This window comes from Lissotriton helveticus, chromosome 6, assembly GCF_964261635.1.
Source record: "Lissotriton helveticus chromosome 6, aLisHel1.1, whole genome shotgun sequence".
In the NCBI taxonomy this organism is placed as follows: domain Eukaryota; kingdom Metazoa; phylum Chordata; class Amphibia; order Caudata; family Salamandridae; genus Lissotriton; species Lissotriton helveticus.
Window position 1 is genome coordinate 1,056,416,307 of NC_136067.1, and position 23,476 is coordinate 1,056,439,782.

Genomic DNA, 23,476 nt, shown 5'->3' on the forward strand with positions numbered 1-23,476 from the left:
ACAGTAGGTAATATATATATATATATATATATATATTTTGCTGCTCCTCACGCACCGGTATGCGCGGCACTCACAGGCGGGTGCTGACACGCGAGGGTGCTCTCGCAAGTCTATTACCGCTCTCTGCTCCCAAAGTGGAATCTCCTCCACAAGAATAAAGCACTCACGGGGGCCGTTTGAATCGTTTATTGGATCAAAACCAGCAACCTCTGCAAAACAGACGCGTTTCGGTCGTAACCTTTTTCTATGTTTACAGAAAGCGTCACTTCAAACCAATCATATACTCAATGGACATGGAAACAAACAAAGGACATGCAAACTCTAGATAAGAGTCCAACAACATAAGCGCCATATTGGCATGTTGTTCTATGATTGAGAAACATCAACCCAAATGGGTCAACCCAATGTATGTGGCGCTTCAAAATAAATACACTAAAGCGACACAAAACGACAAAGGTAACTCATAAAGCCCACAGATGGGCATGACCCCACAGGTCCGTTTCCAAGTACAATAAACTGCGGTGAAAATGTTGATATATACACAAAATACACAAATATATCAGAGATATCAACAATCAAAAGGGAAAGAACATAAGTTAGTATGGGACACACATCACAAATCACATCAGAAAAATCACAGAATGCATTGATCCCAATAACATCCAAAAGGAGGTCCCCCCCACAACCTGAGATATCTAACAGGAAATACTCATTCCCCTAGATGGACTGCAAGTTCTTCATGCATATTCAGGCCTCCTGGTGTCTTGGTCTGTAAGTCAATGATGTATCTTGACTCTAGACGTCTCAATCTAATGAGTCTGTCCCCTCCTCTAGGATTGTTAGGGATGCAGTCCAAACCAAAATACCCAAGAAGGTCCCTGTTGCGGTGATGTACTTGGTCAAAATGACGTGCTACAGGGTAACCCTCGTCAAAATTGGCAATGGCACGCGTGTGCTCTAGTATCCTGATTTTCAAGGGATGGACAGTACTCCCTATGTATCTAAGTCCACAGGGACAGTAGAGACAATAGACACTGAAGGGCGTGGTGCATGTCAGAAATTTGTTTATTCTTTTTTGTAAGCCCACCCCTGGGATATCATAGGTCAAGACCCTTTTGCTTGCTTTACAGGCCTTACATTTCCCACAGGGGAAAAAACCTCTCATTGACCCAAAGGGTGATTTGGGAATGTCCAGTAGGTGACTTTGAACCAATTCATTTTTTATGGACCTTGCTTTCCTGAATGTTATTAGAGGGTTGGTGGGGAGGTCAGCAGCCAAACTTTCATCGGTCTGAAGAATATGCCAACTTTTCCTCAAGGTTTTCTTCAGAAAAGAGGCATTCCGGGAGTATGTAGTTATAAACCGGAACTTGTTTTTGGAATTTCTGTCAGATTTTTGTTTTTCTTCTTTCTTTTTGAACAAATTCTCGCGCTTTGTAGCATTCACTCTCTTCAAAGCATTAGCGAGAATGTCATCACTATATCCCCTGACCTTAAAGCGTTCAACGCTTTGTTTAGCAGCTATTTGAAATTCCCTCTCATCCGTACAGTTACGCTTGATTCTCAGGAGCTCCCCATAAGGGATGCTCCGTACCAGGTTAGAGGGGTGACAGCTGGATGCTACCAAAACAGAATTACCCGCAGTGAGGACACCAGGAGGCCTGAATATGCATGAAGAACTTGCAGTCCATCTAGGGGAATGAGTATTTCCTGTTAGATATCTCAGGTTGTGGGGGGGACCTCCTTTTGGATGTTATTGGGATCAATGCATTCTGTGATTTTTCTGATGTGATTTGTGATGTGTGTCCCATACTAACTTATGTTCTTTCCCTTTTGATTGTTGATATCTCTGATATATTTGTGTATTTTGTGTATATATCAACATTTTCACCGCAGTTTATTGTACTTGGAAACGGACCTGTGAGGTCATGCCCATCTGTGGGCTTTATGAGTTACCTTTGTCGTTTTGTGTCGCTTTAGTATATTTATTTTGAAGCGCCACATACATTGGGTTGACCCATTTGGGTTGATGTTTCTCAATCATAGAACAACATGCCAATATGGCGCTTATGTTGTTGGACTCTTATCTAGAGTTTGCATGTCCTTTGTTTGTTTCCATGTCCATTGAGTATATGATTGGTTTGAAGTGACGCTTTCTGTAAACATAGAAAAAGGTTACGACCGAAACGCGTCTGTTTTGCAGAGGTTGCTGGTTTTGATCCAATAAACGATTCAAACGGCCCCCGTGAGTGCTTTATTCTTGTGGAGGAGATTCCACTTTGGGAGCAGAGAGCGGTAATATATATATATATATATATATATATATATATATATATATATATATATATATATATACATTACTGTGTCACGAGTGATGAGGAATATGAACACAGCAAGAGATCTTATCATGACCTCCTGACGAAATGGCGGAATAAAACCATGTTGGACATGGATGAATTTATGTATCTTCGGAATCCAGAACCATTAACTCCGACTTTCTACCACCTCCCCAAAATACACAAACATGCAACAAGTCCCCCGGGACGCCCTATTGTGTCATCGAAGGGTGGATTGACAGAGAATCTATCGATCTATATTGATTCTTTCCTGGCGGAATTTGTGGTGAACTTGAAATCGTATGTACGAGACACCAAACATTTCATTGAACAGATAACAGACATCACATGGGACAACTCTTTCTGGCTCATTACTTTAGACATAACCAGTCTATATACCTGCATTAGACATGATGTTGGGGTCAATGCAGTAAAATATTTCCTCGATATGAGACCTGGAAAGTATAAAGAACATGGTCTAATGTTAATAGAGATGTTGCAGTTTTGTTTGCAAAATAACATTTTTTTGTTTCAGGACACTCTCTTTAAACAGATCTCCGGGACGGCGATGGGTACCTGCTTCGCCCCAGCTACGCAAATTTATTCGTCGGCTGGTGGGAGGAGCAGGTGGCCCTTGCCGGAGATAACATCAAATGGGCGGAAAATATTGTGATGTGGCGTCGATACATCGACGATCTGTTCGTGGTGTGGAGGGGCTCCTTCACAGACGCAAACAATTTCGTCATGGATCTAAACAAAAATGATCTAAACCTGGTATTTACTGCTGATATCAGTAGTGAGGAAGTCCACTACTTAGATCTGAGAGTCTTTGTCAGGGAGGGAAAAATACATACTGCCCTATACAGAAAACCCACTGCGGGGAACAGCATACTTCATGCTAAGAGTAGTCACCCACCTAGCCTAAAAAACAGCATACCTTACGGTGAAATGTTGAGAATAAAAAGAAACTGCTCACAAGAGGAAGACTTCAGGGTAGCAGTCAATGAGAGTATCCAAAGGTTTCTTTTGAGAGGTTATGATCCAGCTGTCCTCAACAAAACTCTCAAGAAAGTGACGAGAATTCCTAGACAGGAACTGATGGCCTGCAGTCCTAAGAAAACAACCAATACTGAGAACGCTAATAAATTTAGAATGATCACTAAATTCTCAGAAGGGGCCAATGCTTTGAGAGGGATTCTCTCAAAAAGTTGGCATATACCGCGCACATATCCAGTGATTGGGTGTGATGTACCAGAAAGACCGCTCATCACATTCCACAAATCTAGATCCATTAAGGATATGGTAGTCCATAGTCACTTAACACCTGTGAAACCAATCGGACAGAGTACCCTAAGGGATATGGCGGGGTTTTTCCCCTGTGGGAAATGTCGCGCATGTGAGCATAGTAAAAGAGTACTCTCCTATTCCATCCCAGGGGTAGCTTTACCGAAGAAAATCAAGCACTTCATCACATGTACTACAGCGTATGTGGTATATTGTCTGATCTGCCCCTGTGGCTATAAATACGTAGGGAGCACGATCAATGGGGTCAAAATGCGAGTGCTAGAACATCAACGGGCCATAATGAATCGGGACGCTTCTTATCCGGTGGCCCGACATTTCTCTCAAGTCCATCAGAGCAATCGTGATTTACTCCAATTCTTTGGTCTGGACCATGTACCAGCTAATCCTAGGGGTGGAGACAGGCTGTTACGCTTGCGTAGACTTGAGTCACGACATATCATAGATATGCAAACAAAACATCCGGGAGGGCTCAACATTGGAGAGGAACTAGGTGTACATCTTGGTAAATGAAAAACTCTACATGAAGTGGGTGTGTACATGCATGTATATGTGTGCATGTATATGTGTATATATATATATGGCAGACAGAGAATGCTACTAGCAGATTTGATGTATTAAGAGCTGTATTGCTTGTAGAAGATCTGTCTTGACCATTGTTGGACTGCTTTGAGACTTTTTCTGCTTGTTTCAAACTTCTTTGAAGATTCTTTCTTTCTTTCTCTAAAAAAACTCATAGGAGATGAAATAGTTGTGTACTTTTCTCCTTTCACCTTCGTTTCCTTACTTTATTCTTTTATTCTCTTATTGGCATATCCCTCTCAGTTTGTTTCCCTATCAAATTTTGGGTCTAATTAATAATCTTTGGATTGATTAGATTTGTGACACATGGCAAACAAAATTCACATGTATCATAATTGTGAAAATTGGTCCATATGGATCTGTGATTTACGAGCTAAGCTGATACACGGCTTGAGTTTGAATACATGACCTATAATACTTGGAGTTGAGGTATTTAATTAATTTTGCCACATTGTGTCATGTTTGGGACACACAGTGGTGTCGTTCCCTATTGGTATATTATTGAATTTAATTGATTTAATTCTTGATTTGAATAAGGGAAGTCAATGAGTTTGCCAATGTATGGTTTATACGATTAGGTTGTTATTTGCGTTAATTGTCTGAGCTACTGTTGGTGACATGCCGATACACGGCGAGATCTATAAATTTTCACCGACTTGGGTTATTATTATTTTTACATATGTGTATTGAACACGTGGATCGGACTTTAACCCACAATGTAACTGTACGATGATTTCACTGTACAGGACGGTGTTCAAAATGTATATATTGTAAATATTTGTAAATAGGGCGTTGAAATGCCATGACATGCTGATACACAGCGAGATTGTTTTTCATTTTTCATTTAATGATTTGAAAAGATAGGCATTAGTATATCTAAGGGTCGTAGCACACTGTAATTATGTTCATGTGTGTTAGCATTTATCCACTCAATAATGGCCGCCCTGTTGTAAATATTTGCACATTGTCCTTTTTTCCTTTTCATTCACGCTAAACAGGAAGTGCAATGTATATAGTGTGCCGGGAAACGTGGCACAAACTAACACTGACGAAGGACTAGAGGTCTGAAACGCGTCTGTTGTTTTTGTCAGAAGCCGAAATAAATCTTGTGCAAACATACACCCGTGAGTGCGTTTTCGTCTCGAATGAAGGGTCGAATGGAGCCATTATATATATATATATATATATATATATATATATATATATATATATATATATATATATATATATATATATATATATATTCATTAAAAAAACAGGTTTCAGGCAGGTTATAGTTATGGAATTATCATTTAAAAAACCTTAGGAATTCACTGAAAAAAACATAGGTTTCAGGGGTGTTATAGTAAGTGAACATTTCACTCATACAAAACCATTGAAATTCCTCCGTTATAGTTAGTTGTACTAACTGTAACTCTCGCACCCACAATCCACTGGTGATGATGTCACATATTGTATCATTCATGACATGGTCAGTGACATCACTGATGACATCACTGATGACATCTCAAATGACATAACAGATGACATCACTGATGACATCATCCAGTGAATGTGGTTTGGTTTGTTATTTAAATATGTATTATATATAAAGCAATCTGCATTTAAGAATCAGTGTACATATACCTATCTTGATGGAGGATTTAGTAGCAGTGTGATTGACTCTTTACTTGACTAATTTATAGTGTCTCACTAACTATATTGGGTAGTGACTAAACTGTGTGAATATCTGTATTTCTTTGTCAGTTGTTGTGTAAACTGCTGCACCAGTTGGTTATTAGCTACGTGAAAGTCTATATTAGTTATTGATTAGTTAACTGGCTATTTGTATGGGAGAGTGAATGTGTGTGTGGTTTGGTGAGGGATCTGTGACTGCCCAAAGATATGTGAATAGTTAATTCAGTAGGTATACAACGTTAAGACTACATGTTATAATAGTTGTTTGGGTGAGTGAATATCTTTATGGGTGTGGTGATGAGCAAATATATTTATCAATGGTACATGTCCAACAAAGTAGAAAAATAAAAGGCAGTGTATGTGACAGTTGTTGTATATAAATACGTATACATCAGCCTCATTGATTGCTTGAGTGACTGTAAAGATAACTATATACTTGTAATAGTGATTTCATAACACACTAAGTATGAGTTACTATCTATATGGATACATGAAGTGCTATTTGTATAAGTGTGTAGCTGAGTAAATGTAAATATGATACATTGTTTGCAAAAGTGAGTAGGATGACTGCATAACTGAATAGGATGTGTGCTGGTGTTTAATGTCAATATAGGTGTAAAAGTATATTTGATAGTGTTCTATTGATCATTGACAACATGTATGAGTGAATCTATAGGTAATTGATTAGATGTGTGTGTGTAGATCTAGGAATCACTGAGTGGGTTTTTAGATACTTGTATTGCTGTGTCAATGGATTCAAATATGGTACTCTGTATTTTACAGTGAGTGATGAAAGGCGATACTAGTGTATAATAAGGTGTATCTGATTGTCATGTAGATGATGTCATCAGTGATGTCATTTGAGATGTCATCAGTGATGTCATCAGTGATGTCACTGACCATGTCATGAATGATGTAATATGTGACATCATCACCAGTGGATGGTGGGCGTGAGAGTTACAGTTAGTACAACTAACTATAACAGAGGAATTTCAATGGTTTTGTATGAGTGAAATGTCCAGCTAACTATAACACCCCTGAATCCTATGGTTTTTTCAGTAAATTTCTAAGGTTTTTTTAAATGATAATTCCTAACTATAACCTGCCTGAAACCTACGTTTTTTCAGTGAATTTCAAAGGTTTTTTAAATGATAATTCCTAATTATAATGTTCATTAAGCATATCTGTTTTTTTCTTTCTTTTTTAATTATCATCCCGTTCTCAACCTAGTAAAAACTGCAAATACCACTATTCAATTTATTCCTTCCTCCAAGAAAATCGCCACAAACCAGAACCACAACTAATGTTAATAATATACAAACAAGGCGTTCCCGTAGAAAAAAAAACCAAAAAAACACCACTTCCCTATACTTTCAACAAACCAAATCTGCAATGCTACCTAAAAAAAACAGGTGATGGTTCCATTTACCACTAACAAATTAATATCAACATTTAACTAGTGTAAGGACGTTGTCTATGTACTGTGTGAATTACATCCAACTCAGACCCATATTTAAACTCGAAGAGAGGTAGTAATTATGCACTTCCAACACCCAACAAAATCACAACACCTAGCACCACCACCACTACGACCACCCCTCCTGACCCCTCCCCCTCTACTACCTCAGAGGCAGCGCAAAACAGGACAACGGACCTTCCCAAAATAATACATCCCCTCAACAGCACACTAGCTCAATGTTCAGAGATGGGGCAACCAACTATGTATAAGGGAGGGAACTCGCACATCATCAATAATGTACACAATGCTAACACTACCAGTGATATGCTATACGCAACTCACTATACAAACCAAAAACTTTTCCGTGTGTAGAAATACTATTGATACGTGTAGGGTACTGCATAGTGGACGCAACCATATTATCTCAGACACTGCGGAATATCTCAGTCATGTAGCTGTGTTGTCCCCCCCCACTTGAAGCAGAAGCGGAGTGGGCTGGTCCAAAGTACACAACTCCAGTGTAAGAGTATAAATAATTAGGCTACACCTGTGGAGTGGTTCACTTGTGCAAAGACAAAAGCACCCTCCACGTGGCTGCCGCAAGGACCACATGCCTCCTCGATACAGGCCCATTGCGAACTCAGCGCCACAGCACCGCAGACTTATGTCTGTGTCGACTACTGCCTTAGATCTACACTGCGGACAGCAGGGTTCACAACTTGAATTCAGCTTTGGAGCTACACTACAGACAGCATTGAATATAGCCTTGATTTATGTAAGGCAGAGACAATTGCACTACATGTCTTCAGATTTTGTTAAAAGATGTGACCAAAAGCATTCCTCGATGTCTGTCCTGACTACTGCCTTCGATCTACACTGTGGACAGCAGGGTTCACAACTTGAATTCAGCTTTGTATCTACACTACGGACAGCATTGAATTTCGCCTTGTTTTATGTAAGGCAGAGACAATTGTACTATATATCTTCAGATTTTGTTAAAGGATGCGACAAAAAACATTCCTCAATGTTTGTACCGACTACTTCCTTCAATCTACACTGCAGACAGCAGGGTTTACAACTTGAAATCAGCTTTGCATCTACACTACGGACAGCATTGCATTTAGCCTTGATTTATGTAAGGCAGAGACAATTGCACTACATGTCTTCAGATTTTGTTAAAGGATGTGACAAAAAGCATTCTTCGATATTTGTGCTGACTACTGCCTTCGATCTACACTGCGGACAGCAGGGTTCACACCTTGAATTCAGGTTTGGATCTACACTAAGGACAGCATGAAATTCAGCCTTGATTTATTTAAGGCAGAGACAATTGTACTCTAAGTCCTCAGATTTTGTTAAAGGATGCGACAAAAAACATTCCTCAATGTCTTTCTGACTACTTCCTTCAATCTACACTGCAGACAGAAGGGTTTACAACTTGAAATCAGCTTTGCATCGACACTACAGACAGCATTGAATTCAGCCTCGATTTATTTAAGGCAGAGACAATTGTACTCTATATCCTCAGATTTTGTTAAAGGATGTGATAAAAAGCATTCCTCGATGTTTGTGTTGACTACTGCCTAAGATCTATACTGCGGACAGCAGGGTTTACAACTTGAATTCAGCTTTGCATCTACACTACAGACATTAGGGAATTCAGCCTTGATTTATTTAATGCAGAGACAATTGTACTGTATGTGTTCAGATTTTGTTAAAATAAGTGACAAAAATCATTTGTCGATATCTGTGCTGACTACTGCCTTCCATCATCAGTGCGGACAGCAGGATTCACAACTTGAATTCAGCTTTGGATCTACACTACGGACAGCATTGAATTTAGCCTTTATTTATTTAAGGCAAAGACAATTGTACTCTATGTCCTCAAATTTTGTTAAAGGATGCGACAAAAAACATTCCTCAATGTCTGTACTGACTACTGCCTTCGATCTACATTGTGACGGCTCGCTATTCAGGTGGAATGGTGATTGCACATGACGCATTCCAGTAAGAAAGAAACATTGTACCAGTGTGACCCAGCCAAACCCCGAATCATCACAGGGTGCACACATGCTGAGTTCTTCAGGTACCACTAACTCACTGCACCACAAGTCATCTCCCCGTGGCCTTATTAAGGCATAATTCACTGGGCAAAAAACATTGCTCACAGTGCGGCCTTCCCGGACCACACATCATCGCAGGTTACGTACACTCTCAGTGCTAAAGGTACTACTAACTCAGTGCACCATAATTCATCGCCACGTGGCCGTATTAAGGTAGAATTCAACAAACAAAAGACATTGGTTCGAATGCGGCCTCCCTGTACCAGGCCTTATCACAGAGTACATATAAGCTCAGCGCTTAAGGTACTACTAACTCAGTGCAGCAAAAATCATCGCAGTTTTATGTTAGCAATGAGGCATACTATCACTTTTAAATGGAATTGATACAGAATTCAATCAACAAAAGACATTACTCCAATTCCTGTGCCTCCCCCCCCCCGCCCTCACCAAGCATCATTGCAGGGTACGTACAGGCTAAGCGCCAAAGGTACTACTAACTCAGTGCACCAAAAATCATCGTCACGTGGCCTTAGTAAGGCAGAATTCAGAAGACAAATAACATTGCTATCAGTACGGCCTGCCCGGACCACGCATCATCGCAGGCTCCACAGGACCTTGTTGTTTCAGGTACCACTAACTCAGTGCACCACTTATCATTGCTGGCTGCACACACGCTAAATTACCAATACTGTGCAGCTCTACTCAACGCCACGTGGCCGTGGGCTCTTGCTAACCGCTGCCTCCTGCCTACACTGCGGTCATCAGAGCTCACAATTAATCAGAGCTCACAATAAAATAGACTTTTGATTCATTATTTGTAGAGTACAATACCAAACTAAGTATAACATCTATCAAACCTATACAATATCCCTTTAGTATTCTTCCTTTAAGAACTTCTTTTATATCAGTTATAGATTTAGTTGAATAATAAAATTCACGCTGCAAGTGCAAATGCACACTCAATGACAGTCTACACTGCGGACAGCACAGGTCACAATTTGAACTATAATGTCCCTGAAACATACATATTTCGACAATGTATTCCATACATGTTTCTTCTTTTATTTCCATCGTGATTACAGATGATGCAGTCCAGTAGGAAACAGACAATGCTTCCAGTGCAGACTGCTCGAACCACGCATCATCACAGGGTGCACACACGCTGAGCACCAGACGTACCATTAACTCAGTGCACCACAAATAATCGCCACATGGCCTTATTAAGGCGAAATTCAGTAGTCAAAAGACATTTTTACCAGTGCGGTCTGCCTGGACTATGTATCATCGCAGGATCCACACAAACCGACTCTACCTTAATGCACCACAACTCATGAACCATTTACGACAGAATCTTCTGTGTATTATTTCACATATAGTGCTCCTACCTTTGTACAGCAGAAGTCATAAACCGTTTATGATTGAATATCTGTGTATGATATCATGATTACTATTCTACTTGTTACCAACAGCAACGTAATAAGATGGAGTTGAGCGCATGTGCCCGTACCCACTTCAACTATCTATCTATGTCTGTGTATTTATTATGTTTGTAAAATGCTGCTCCTGCGCCCTACCACATTATATTGTGCTGTAAACAGCGTATGCAACCATCTTACCTCTGCCAGTAACAAAAACTTTGATTATATAACTTTCTCTGGCTCATTGTACAAATACAAACGTACAAACTGGATCATTACAATACTGCAAACAAAGTGTATAGTACATTTATAAGTGTGTGCTATTGCTCGATTTTTTTTAAATTTTAGTTTATTTATATAGCGTGAAGTCGACCCAAAACTATATCAGCAATTTACATGAGCACCGTATTTATAGTACATTATCAAGCATGCGTAGATTACGTCACTTCTCTACAATAACAGGATGTGGGTGCAACTCCGAGGCTCAAACACTGATTTCCAGCACCAAGTTCGACAGTATACCCGAATGACGACATACGTATATATATTAGCTGCCCTTCATGTGCCAAAAACTGCAACTTAAAGCTTTCATTACCCTGTATTACTCCACTGAATGTACAACAAACATTCATATTCGCAGAAATGCGTCATGTCCACCATCTTTTATGTGTGCAACTATGGATGAATATAGGGTCAGTGATACCCCGTACCTTCCATGTTGCCCATGTTGTGGGACTTTACAGGCATAATGACACATTTGCATTTAAGACCCGGGTGATGGCAGCACTACAACACGGACACCCGAATCAGTTGATTTCTCATATAGCTCACGACGGAACGATGCCCATAGCTCTGGAGTCACCGCTCATAGCCTCACGCAGCACTGGCATACGTCCGTCCAGCCCACTCCGCTTACACTTCCAGGAAAGCACAACAACGCAACATGGCCCAGATTTCCATTGTAGTGATTTCTTAGTTCCAGGTCTAGTTGTCAGAACGGCACACCCACACACTCCCTCATTGCTAGTATACACCCACACCACACCCATCCAGTACAGGCGTCACAACACACGTGACCCTACCAATAATAAAGATGGGGCGCACGTGCTCTACGCCATTTTAGAGTTGCTCCCATCGCAAGCACTGTGATGGCCCGTCCTGGTGGTTCGGACGCCTCATGTAGGCCCGAACAGGTGGGCCCACTACCACGTGCATTACCTCTTTGGTCACTGAGTTAGTGGTACTGCAAGGACTGAGCGGGTGAGGGACCTGCAATGATGATGAGTGCACCAGTATGTCCTTTCCCATAGTGATATCAAGACTCAGCACCAAATGTGAGACTTCTTGGTGGCAGAGCCGGACTGCATGATGTAGAACGTAACCTGTCCACGAAAAGGTGAGCAGTGAGGCCTGGGTGCGCAGCGGATGGTGTAGATGGGGTGCAGCAGACTGGATACAAAAAGGCGATGCAACGATTTAGGTGTATACAGTCCTATATACCGTATCTTATTGCATTTGTATTTTTTGTTCGTATAGCAGGAAAGTTTTTATAGTTGTTCAAATGTCCGTCGCTTGTGATGATTGAAACCACGTGTATCACTGCGCACCACTTGTTTTCTATAACCGAATGGAAAACATTACTACTCTACTAATTCTTCATAAATCGAAGCCCATTAAACAAGTTGGAACTGTACAAATAGTTGTATTTTTAATGCAGGAGGGAAGGTGTGTGTGAAAGGGCGATGTTATTGTACTCCACATTAAGATAGTGGCAATTACCAATCATAACATCTTTCTTTTACTATCTTTTAGATGTGGAGCTTCAGGGTGCACTATGTTCCGACACGTGGTGGAAGACACACCGGTGACAGAAAGTTGAGCTGCGAATATTCTTTTCAGTCACTCTCTCACTTCCTCTCTCCTTTGAGAAACAAATGACACACAATCTTATCTTCCTTTTTATCTAACATGTTGTGTTTCACAAATTGGCGTCCCCCCAACACCTCCAAAGCTCAACATTTAAGGATTCTGCGATGTTGCGTGGCCATTGTAACAATGCGTAAGAAGGTTGCTTCGACCCGTGGTGGACCCTCATTGAATCACGCTAATGGCACAAGGTGAGCAAAGAAGCTTGTTTCCGAAGCAACGAGACGTCACCTGTGGGCGGAGAGAGTAGATAGTGTGCAGCAACTTGACCGCGTACGAATATACAATCACCTCCGGGAAGTGGGACTGGATAGGTTGCAACAGTCTGGGTGAGCAAGAAAGGGCACTCACCTCTGGACACTGGGAGTCAATGGGGTGCAACAGTCTGGGTACGCAGTAATGAGAACTCACAGCTATGCAGTGGAAGTGCATGGGTATAGTACCCTGGGAGAAAAAGAGCGCACAGACACCTCCTTGCAGTGGAAGTTGATGTAATACAGTACCTTGAGTGTGCAAAGGCATAACGCAGAAATATACGTGTGTAGTTGTATGTACTCTGCAATTACTAATTCTATACTATCTTTCAAATCGCTAAACTTGAGGGTGCACTATGAACCGTCACGTGCTTGGACACACATCGGAGGCAAAAAGGTGAGCTGCGAAGATTTTCTCCATTATCAACACTAACTCTCCTGTTCCATCTATTACTTTCTCTCTCTCACACTTTCAATGTCTTTTTTCTCTCTTTCTCTCTCTCCCTCTCTTTCACACTGTTTCTCTTTCTCTTTTTTTAAGTTATGAACGCTGCTGTCAACTCTGCAGATAAATAAATCAAGGCTGAATTTAATTCTGTCTGCAGTATTGAACCAAAGTAGAATTCAAGTTGTGAGCTCTGCTAAAAGCATTGTTTGCAAAAGGTAAGCAGAGAGGCCTAAATACACAATGCCTACAAATAAACACGCTGCAAATAAACAATATTGTCCTGCGTAATGACGTGATCTCTCACCTAATTCTGTCTCATCTCTGAATCATTTTAAAGACCTGTTGGACCATACTGTAGATCTGAGCCAGCAGGCACTTCCCTACAGACACCTCTTCAGGCACAGTGCACACGTGCGAATAAGCAATATTGCCAAGTGTTATAGTTAATTTGTGATCTTTGACCTCATTCAGTCACATCTCTTTCTCGTTTTAAATACCATCTATACCATAAGCTAGGCCTAAGCCTACAAGCAGCGCCACCCTACAGACTCCTGTTGAGAGTGATTCTGTGGGAGGGGTGGGGTGCACTACCCTAAGTGTGCATGTGAAAAAAACGATCTTGCCTTTCGTAATGATGTAATCTCTCACCTCTTCAACAACATCAATCTAATTTTAAGGACTTATGTTTCATTTTTGTTTTGCAGGATACCTACACTGCTACCACTGGAGTCCATCTCACATTTTGTTTATTATACTGTTATGTTAAAGTTACGTTTCTATTTAGTTCATACGTCTTCTTTTTCTGACAACATTTTACTATTATTTAGTGTGATAATCATTTACTTAGAGAAGATTGTAAAATCAAAAGTTGAAATGATGTTTATAACTAGAAGTATAATAACGAGCCTAACTCTTTACCAGCTCTTTACCTGTCTGTAGCCGAAATTAACGGTTCCTATGGAAAAATGTTAAAAGTCCAGCACCCTTGCTGCTAGGATTAGCAACATTGTATGGTGAACTTGTGACCTGTGTGCTCAGTTAAGTGTTTCATGAACTGTTACTATGGTAACCGGCAGTAAACAGTTTGGGGGTAGGTTTGAAAGGTACTGGCTGTACAGAAGCCGTTAAATTTACCCAGGATCCTCTACATGACAGATGGGAAAGCAAACTGAGACGACAGAACACTATGTACATTAGGAGCAAAAGAAGAACACAACTCTTTGAATTAACCTCAAGAGAGGGCTCGAGGAATAGCCACTGACGTTACAAAACCTCATGTACAATTTGCCTACTCTGTACTCAACAATGGGCAATTCTTTATCGATCACAATCAGACACTATTGCTTCATGATTCACAGTGTGCACTTAACTAAATACTTTGTGTCTATTTTAATGGGAGACGGGATTGTCGACATTCCAAAACTTAGGGGCATATTTACAAGGACGGCGTTAAAATTATCGCCGCTTTAGCTGCAGCAAACTACAGCTAAAACGGCGATAATGGACTTCAAAATCCTTTGTTGTCTTACCGGAAGATTTTTTCAACACTGCTGTTTGCTATGGCAGGGTGAGAGCCGAGGCATCTATCTATCTACTGGTTTGCATTTTGAAAGAGAGAACACAAAAACCTACTCTCTCTTTTAAAATGCAAAGCAGAATGCTTTTCCCCACGGGGAGCTCCATATTAGCAGGTCCCCGTGTGGAAAAGTAATGGTGGCTTCTGAAGGGCGCAGGCAGCTGACTGGAACCATAGGGACATTGGGCCTCCACCCACAGTCCCCAAAGTTGTATATACGCCCATGGGATGGGATCCCGAGGAAGAATAACAATTAGTAGTAGGTGATATATTTCTTACGGTAAAATCAGGAGTCTGTAATGGGCATATTTACAAGAACAGCGTTAAAATGATCTGGTGTAAACCTGGGCTTCCATTGGAATTCTCACGAATTCTCAAAAGCCTATTATTAAGCCCATTATTGCTGCTTTAACGGCACTTTCTTAATGCTAAAGCAAAGATAATTTTTAATGCTGTCCTTGTAAATATGCCCCCAATATCGCGAGAAATACAGCGATAATTCATGTTTGCAAGTGAAAAGCTTGTTAATATAAGACTGTGGACTTAACATATCAATCCACCTAGCATATTAAACGTGCGTAAGTCTACTTCCGCATAGATGTTAGGATCCGACATAAACCACAATTAGCGAGAGTTTTGCTATCTGTCCTCAAATCCAGGGCCACCTTGTAAATACAACGCCTCTTCCATGTTACATTGTCATAGGAACACCTATCTTGCCACTGGGAACACCTACATTGCAACTCATTGGAGATTTGAGGCCAGCCGTTAGCAAACCGGCTGCTAACATGCGTTAATGCATCTTAGCGTCGCCTAGTAAATAGGGCAATATAATTTACACCGCATTTTTGGCTTTATTTTTAATTGCGGTGAAATGGCACTTGTTAATATGCCCTCAAGTTTGCTATGGCAGAGCGGGAACTTCGCCTCCCACCCTGCCATAGCAAGCAGCAGTGTCCCGGGGGTAGGCACCCCAAGACACAGCAGGAGCCGGTCCTGGGGGGTGGTGTTCCCCAATGCTTTCGACTGCTCCAGAATGGGACCACATGGCTCCCCTTCCCACAATATAAAAAGACCTGGAGGGTGGTAATTTGCGGGGCTTAGACGGACCTCTGAGCTCTCTCACCCATTTATTTTGTAGCACCGAGGAATGGCGGCCCCCCTGAACCCCCATCAAATTTAATATTTTAGACCCCGGGATTTGGCCCTCCCAGGTAGCTAATTTTTAAACAAGCACAGGAGCACGTGCTTCATTTTTATTTTTTTACGGCGGATCCATGCACCCAGCGCACATGTCTCGGTTTTTTCACCCAAATTTCTTTTTGGGTGGGACCCCCTAAGCAGGTCTAGAGGGTCAAGATATTTCTAACCTGCCTCCTTTATACCTTTTGAACACTTGTTCCACTAATTTCTAGATTCTCGCTTCTATCAAGGCACAAAATGGCTGCCAACACTTCCTGGTTTTGAATGTTGACAACCACTTGACAGCCAAATAGCATTCAGCTCGTGATCAGGACGGTGCTCTTAGGGTGGGCTCAGGATGCGCGGATCCACCGCGACCATAGATATATATGTACATTTAATTGTCATTTTCTCAGGAACTACTGAACGAATTTACACCATTTAAGCAAAAGGCATGAATCTGAACCAAGGACCACCTCTTTGCCAAATTTGGTGTAATTCCGTTCAACAGTTCGGGCTGTAGCCGTAATAAAAAGGTTCCTATGGAAAATTGCATGGGCGAAACACGTTTTGGGACCCCCCTTTTTTCTTGGTTCCCGCTTCTCGAATCACCCCGAGACTTTCAGGATAGGAGCGGACCAGAGCGCCCCACTAGTTTTGCGGATATTTATCAACCGGCGCCAAAGTTATTCCAAATAGAATGTTGCGGATTTCCTACGGAAAATAGGTCCTAACTATAACTACATTCCTGGTGACCGCCAGTAGGTAATATATATATATATATATATATATATATTCACTGAAAAAACCATAGGTTATAGACCATATATAGTTAGGAATTAGCATTTAGAAAACCTTATTTTACTCACACAAAACCATTGAAATTCCATATATAGTTAGTTGCACTAACTATATATCGCGCACCCGCAATCCACTGCTCATGATGTCACATATTACATCATTCATGACATGGTCAGTGACATCACTGATGACTCTAAATGCTAATTCCTAACTATATATGGTTTTTTCAGTGAATTTCATTGGTTTTTTAACAGCTAATATCTGTAGCTGTAAAATGTATTCTTCTTTAAATCCAAAAATATATTTTATATGTTTATTAATAAAAAAAAAATTTAATATTTTTTTTTCTTCGTTCCCGCTTCGCGAATCGGGAAACTTCCCGTTAGCTGACCTTGATGCCGCGAAATAGACCGCGAGCCGGTAAACGTTTCTTTACCGCAACTGCCGCGTTAGAAAACAACATCGTGACGCCTCCCGTCCACATGACGTTTCGCGTTGTCGCGTGATACGTCATATGACGTGCTACGTTAGCGAACTCGTACGCGAAGCGAGGCGCAAAGCGCAGGTTTCTGGAAGCAAACCGGGAGGCCCTGCAAAGCGCGTAACGTAAACACAGCAGGTCATGTGACTTGGTAATAACACTTTTCATTGGTTCATTTCACTTTTGGTTTCCTAATGATGTAAGACTAGGTCATATAATCTAAAATGAACACTTTTCATTGGTTGAGAACTATTGTTTTTCCCAAATGATGAAAATCCCTCCTTCTTTCCTCACTCTGACTTTCATCATTGTGAGAGAAAGACCCTTTGTTACCAGTGAGCAATGGCTTCTTTAGTAGCTTCAGCTGGTGCTTCCCCACCACCTCCACCACATCCAAGGAAGAGTGGACCACCTGCTGAAGTTATAATTCAGCAAGAAGAGGAAGAAGAGGAACAGGACGAAGAGCACGAAGAGAGGCACTTTTTGCCTGAGGAGCCCAGGACGTCTCACCGGAAAGAAAACTTCATTTGGCAATTTTTTAAAATTCCCAAAGGTCAGAAAAAAGTAAATGCAAGATACGTAACTTGCCTTATATGTCAAGATAGACTGTCCAGAGGGACCGACAAAAAATACAGTTTCGGAAACTACACAATGCATCGCCATATGACTAGGTGGCATCCTAACAACTACAGTGCTGCACAGTTTCGTAACGACCTAGATAATCTCCCTATTATGGCCAGAAGATCTGTTGTACCGGAAGTAACGGGACCAGAGGGCAGGGAGATGGTGCCAAATATACAAACGAGATTTCGTGAAGTAAAACAAGTCTGCGTACATTGCAGTGGATTCATTTGCTACGGAGAAAGTAGCATCACTCTGATCAACAGAGCTATTGACAATCATGCTCATGTTTGTCCGAAACGCCCCAAACAATAAATTCTTTTTTTTTTTTTTTTTGCTCCTGTTGAGCCCTTTACAATGAATCGTTTTCGTTGCCCCCTCCAAAAAAAAACAAAAAAAATATAAAACTGTTCAGAAAAATTCAAAAAAAGTAAAAAAATGTTCAGAAAAATAATAAAAAAAATATAAAACAACAAAAACAATAAAAAAAAAGTTCTTTTCAGAACTACCTCCCCGGTATTAAAAAATTCGTACAATATTTGGAACTGTGCCAACCTCTATTTCTCTTAGTTCGCTTCCCAGTTCGCTCGCCGGTACGCGAACCGGAAGCGAACCAAAAAAACAGTAAGTATAAGGGAAGGAAACAGACAGTTATGTTAAAAGAAAGACAGCTATAGGGGAGTAAACTAGAGATACTATTACCCGTAATCCACTGCTGATGATGTCACATATTACATCATTCATGACATGCTCAGTATGTATGGAAAGGGGCAGATTTATATTAACTAGCACATCCCCAGAGATGCACCAGTTAACGTGCACCGCTGCTCTACCACCCACAGTCTGCCGCATTTACAATCAGATAGGACAAAGCTGCATCAAAACCCTGCGCCTGCTTGAAGCAGGCATAGATCTTGACGCAGGTAGGCTGAAAGCTAAAGCAACAACTAAGTGTCGTGTGCAGAAGTTGCAAAAAAGGAAAAATGGCGTTTAAACCAATAATGAGCCCATGCTAACTTAACACAGTGTAAAGATATCCAGGATCTACATCAGTTTGGGGTTCACGAACCTGGCAGGTAAAAGGCACTGAGGCTTTGCACCGTGCATATCTCATCCCAAATCATATGTTGTTTGTGAATGAAACAATTTCCCAGACCAAATGCTTTGGATTGGCTACTTCTAAAAAATTAAACACCCCTACTATCCCGGAGTTAGAGGAATATGATGGTTGGAGTAATTTTACTCGGTTGTCCATTAAAGATTTACAGGCCCTACTCCATAATTCTTCCTTTAACATTTCCAGTATAAATCCAAAAGGTTGGCTGCTTTGGCAACGTGCCTTATCCACGGTTTAATAACGCTGCCTTTTGCTTTATATAAGTTTTCAAATTGTATGAAATATATACCAATAGGTCGTTATGCACCTTTAGGTAGTGGTTTTCTTCATGAGGTCTGGTCGCTTCCATACACATACAGATGTTTCAAAGATGATCAAGAAGTTTATCTGAATGGAGAGGAATGCACTGAGACGCCAGATCATTCACTAATGTGTAGGCACATACAGTTACACGGTTCATGCAACAAACACCGACCAAATATGGCTTGCGTGTTGCAAGGCACGCCAGTTCCTGCTATCATCCCCACGTTCAAGTTGTTGGAAAATGGTAGTTATTTGTTGCTCAATAATGAAGATTGTTCTGGGTTAATTAAAAGTATTCCTTTTATCGTAACAGTAAGTGAACGGGTTATTTGCTGCAGAAATGTTCTATTTCCTCCCACACATGAACATAGGGAGTTTTCAATCTGGCCACAAATACCAACCTTGGGAACAGATTTCAACGGCATGGCAAGAATAAGAGCTCTTTTGTCTCAGAGAGAGGTGGCCTTGAGTTCGGCCCGTGAAACTTTCGTGCTTCACATAGCGAACACCCGTACAGAGGTGCAGACCCTTTTAAATACAGATTTGCCTTTCCATTTCAGCAAGATGATTCGGACTATCTTTAACCCGTCCTCCACAAAGGGCCTGGCGCACTTTTTTAAAGTTGTTACCAGTGGTCTCGTGACTTCATTTGAGAAAATCTTTGGAGTCATCCCTGCTTTCTTTCATTCTATTTTTTCCACTGTGCTTGGTGGATTCCCATTTTTACTTGCATTACCAGCGGACGCTCTTGTGCTTTTTTACATTTTTAAATATGGATGTCCCTCCTGTGCAAGCTCCCGCCCAGCAGCTGCTGACGCTGTTCCGCAATCGCATGCTTGAATATTATGGCACAATGCCGTTGGCGATATTAAGCACGGCATATGGATTATCTTTTCGATTCTCCTACTTCACCTGTGTCCAGCCTGTATTTCACTGCCTGACCTGTGATTTCGATTGGGCCATTGATTTGTGTCTCTGCGGACCGGTTTCTCCTGACGTCGACTTTAATTAGCTGATGACTCCTATCATTACTCACGAGTTGGTTTGTCCTGGCGAAAGGATTATGGCTGTGGCATTGATGCATGGACTAATTGGTCCCTGGAATTTACTGGCGGCAACACAGTCTTTCTTGGAACAGAGCTTTCTTGAAAACCCACCGAGCTGTCCTCTGATGGTGATAGAGGATCCGGTGCTGGGAGAGCACGTATGTTCTTTTCCGCTTTTAAATTGGATGGCTGAACTCTTTTCGGATGAAGACGGTGACTTCCTATTGGAGGCTGTTGCAGCTTATTTTGCATACACAGTTATGTCATAGACCTTTTTCATGTTTGATATGCTGAGTACTAGCATTTCATTGACAATTCATTGACTTATTTGTCAAGTTTTTATTATTTAGCTTGCCTATTGGCTTAAGCCTCGATAAAGTAGTTGGCTGTTTTATTTTTCTTTAGCATTAAATTTTCCTAGTTTTTAATGTTTTACCTTGCGGACCGTCCACATATAAAGTTGCAATCTGCTCTCATGAGATGCCACTTCTATTATCTTATTCAGTTCGTTTCCGGATCATGGGGAGGTGTCATCTAGATCCTGGATATCTTTACACCGTGTTAAGTTAGCATGGGCTCATTACCGGTTTAAACGCCATTTTTCCTTTTTTGCAACTTCTGCACACGACACTTAGTTGTTGCTTTAGCTTTCAACCTAGTAGTTCATCGTGGTTTACATGAGAATAATATGTTATTGCTCTACTATCTGCTTTGCTTGTTAAACTATATCTGTACAGCGACTGCTGAAGTTTCAAGAACAACACGATACAGAATTGTTATGAGGTCTGATCTCCACGACTTCATACTCATAACATAAGTGCAGCTTCTGCCAATTCTGGGCATGAGGCGGGTTTTATATTGCTTTGCCGAACACACATACACAACACTTGATGCGGTTCACATGAAGAGAGAGCTGGTGTATGCTGATGTGATTCCTTCAAATCTAAGACACTAAAGTATGGGCACGCCCTAAACCAACACAAAGAGACCTTCTTAGCAAATAATATAATATGTGTATTAGGGAGGGTCAGATATAAGCAGCCGCGGGCCGTGGAGGGAGTTACGGTGAGGCAGGGAGGCGGGGAGGGGGAGGGGCAGGGTGGAGCCCTCTCCACCCTGCCCCTCCCCACCTCCCTGCCCCACCGTAACTCCCTCCACGGCCCGCGGCTGCTTATAAGTGTTGCTAACTCTTATTCATTTACAGCATGTTAACATACTGTCACCATTCGCTTTTTATGTACTAGTAACTATGCTGGTAATTTTGCTACTGATAATATGTGTACTTCTATTATCTAAGATACTACGCCTGAGAAGACGGCATTAGTAAATAAACATTTCAAATACACATGTGTTCTTCTTAACTCCATGTTCTGGTTTCTAAGAAATATATAACGACCGACTGTTCATGAGTTCCACGTATCCTGAGGTACTATAAGTTCATATTCTGGATTGTCTAAACATTGAGAGTTTGTTATATCCAATGTGACACTGTACCTAGCTTGCTAAGGGGTTTTTGATTACTAAGGTGAGTTTTGGGGCACCCTAATTCGCCAAGGTTCCAATCCTCTGTCCACAGTTCTGTGTGAGAACAGAAACCCTGCGACAGGGACAGCCCTGAGCCTTGCTGGAGCTTCATCACACTTGCGATACAACTCCAGCAATGCGCCACCTTTACGGCACAGATACGTCACGCATCTGTGCTGTTTTTGCCCCATGATGCGCCGCATTGTAAATGCAGCACACCATAGGTGACGGAACAGCGGCACAGAATGACTAACACATCCCTGGTGATGCGCCAGTCATCATAAATCTATCCCTATGCTTCTTATCTTGTTAGAGATGAACCGCCATATGTATCATCAAAGTTTTTTGCATTTCCTAAATAGCGAACTTTAAGGAATAAATAGCGATTCTTTACCATTCCTAGTTTGCGATGAGCTATTTGCTAATTACAAATTACCCATTCATTTCCATGCAGCAGGAGGCCCATAGGAATGAAGGTGCAATTTGCGATTAGCAATTACCTCATCGCAAATTACGAATTTTTCCGAGGGTGCAGGGGTGTCTCAAGAACACCCTGCTGCACCCCTGAAAAAGAAATTTGGGGGCATATGGCGCACATAAATTTTGAAAACATTCCTTTACCTCAAAAACGATTTTCAACTCATAATTTGAAAACACTGCACATGGGGAAATGACTTAAAATGTCCTTAAGACACATACAAGCGTTTTTTGATTGCCTTTGCAGCATGTTTCAGTCACCTTTAACATGCCTATGTAACGCAAACATTCAAAATCTAAATTTGCCATGCACAGGTGGGAGCATATTTACAAGCAATTTGCTCCACAGACAAACTTCTTACATTGAAATGGGAAAAATAACATCAGAGACTCTCAATTACCTTATAAAGAAGCAGACACCATTATGTCCTTGTCATCAATATTAAAACCATTGCTTTTTCTCAAAAACGATTTACAAGTCATAATTTGAAAACACTCCACAGCTCCTATGCACATAAAAACCCTGTCAGTACTAATACTTCACATTTTCTCCAATTACAATTTCTCAAAGAAACAAAATCTATTTGTAAAACACTTGAGACAAAGCAACATTTGGAAAACACAACTTTCTTCATAATTTTCTCCTTAAAGCACACTATTTTCTATCTAAATTAAAGAAATCTTTTCTCACCTTAGCAAATACTTTGAGTTTCAAAACAGTCTCAGAAACACACCAATTTGTCTTCAGCAGAGCAAAAGGTATGCACTCCAGAGTCTGCAGCTATCAAAAGCACAGAAATGCTGTAATTCTTCACACATATCTCTCATGTCACCCAATCAAAACTCTTCCCTCACTTTTTTTCAAATGAAAACCCTTCCCCCC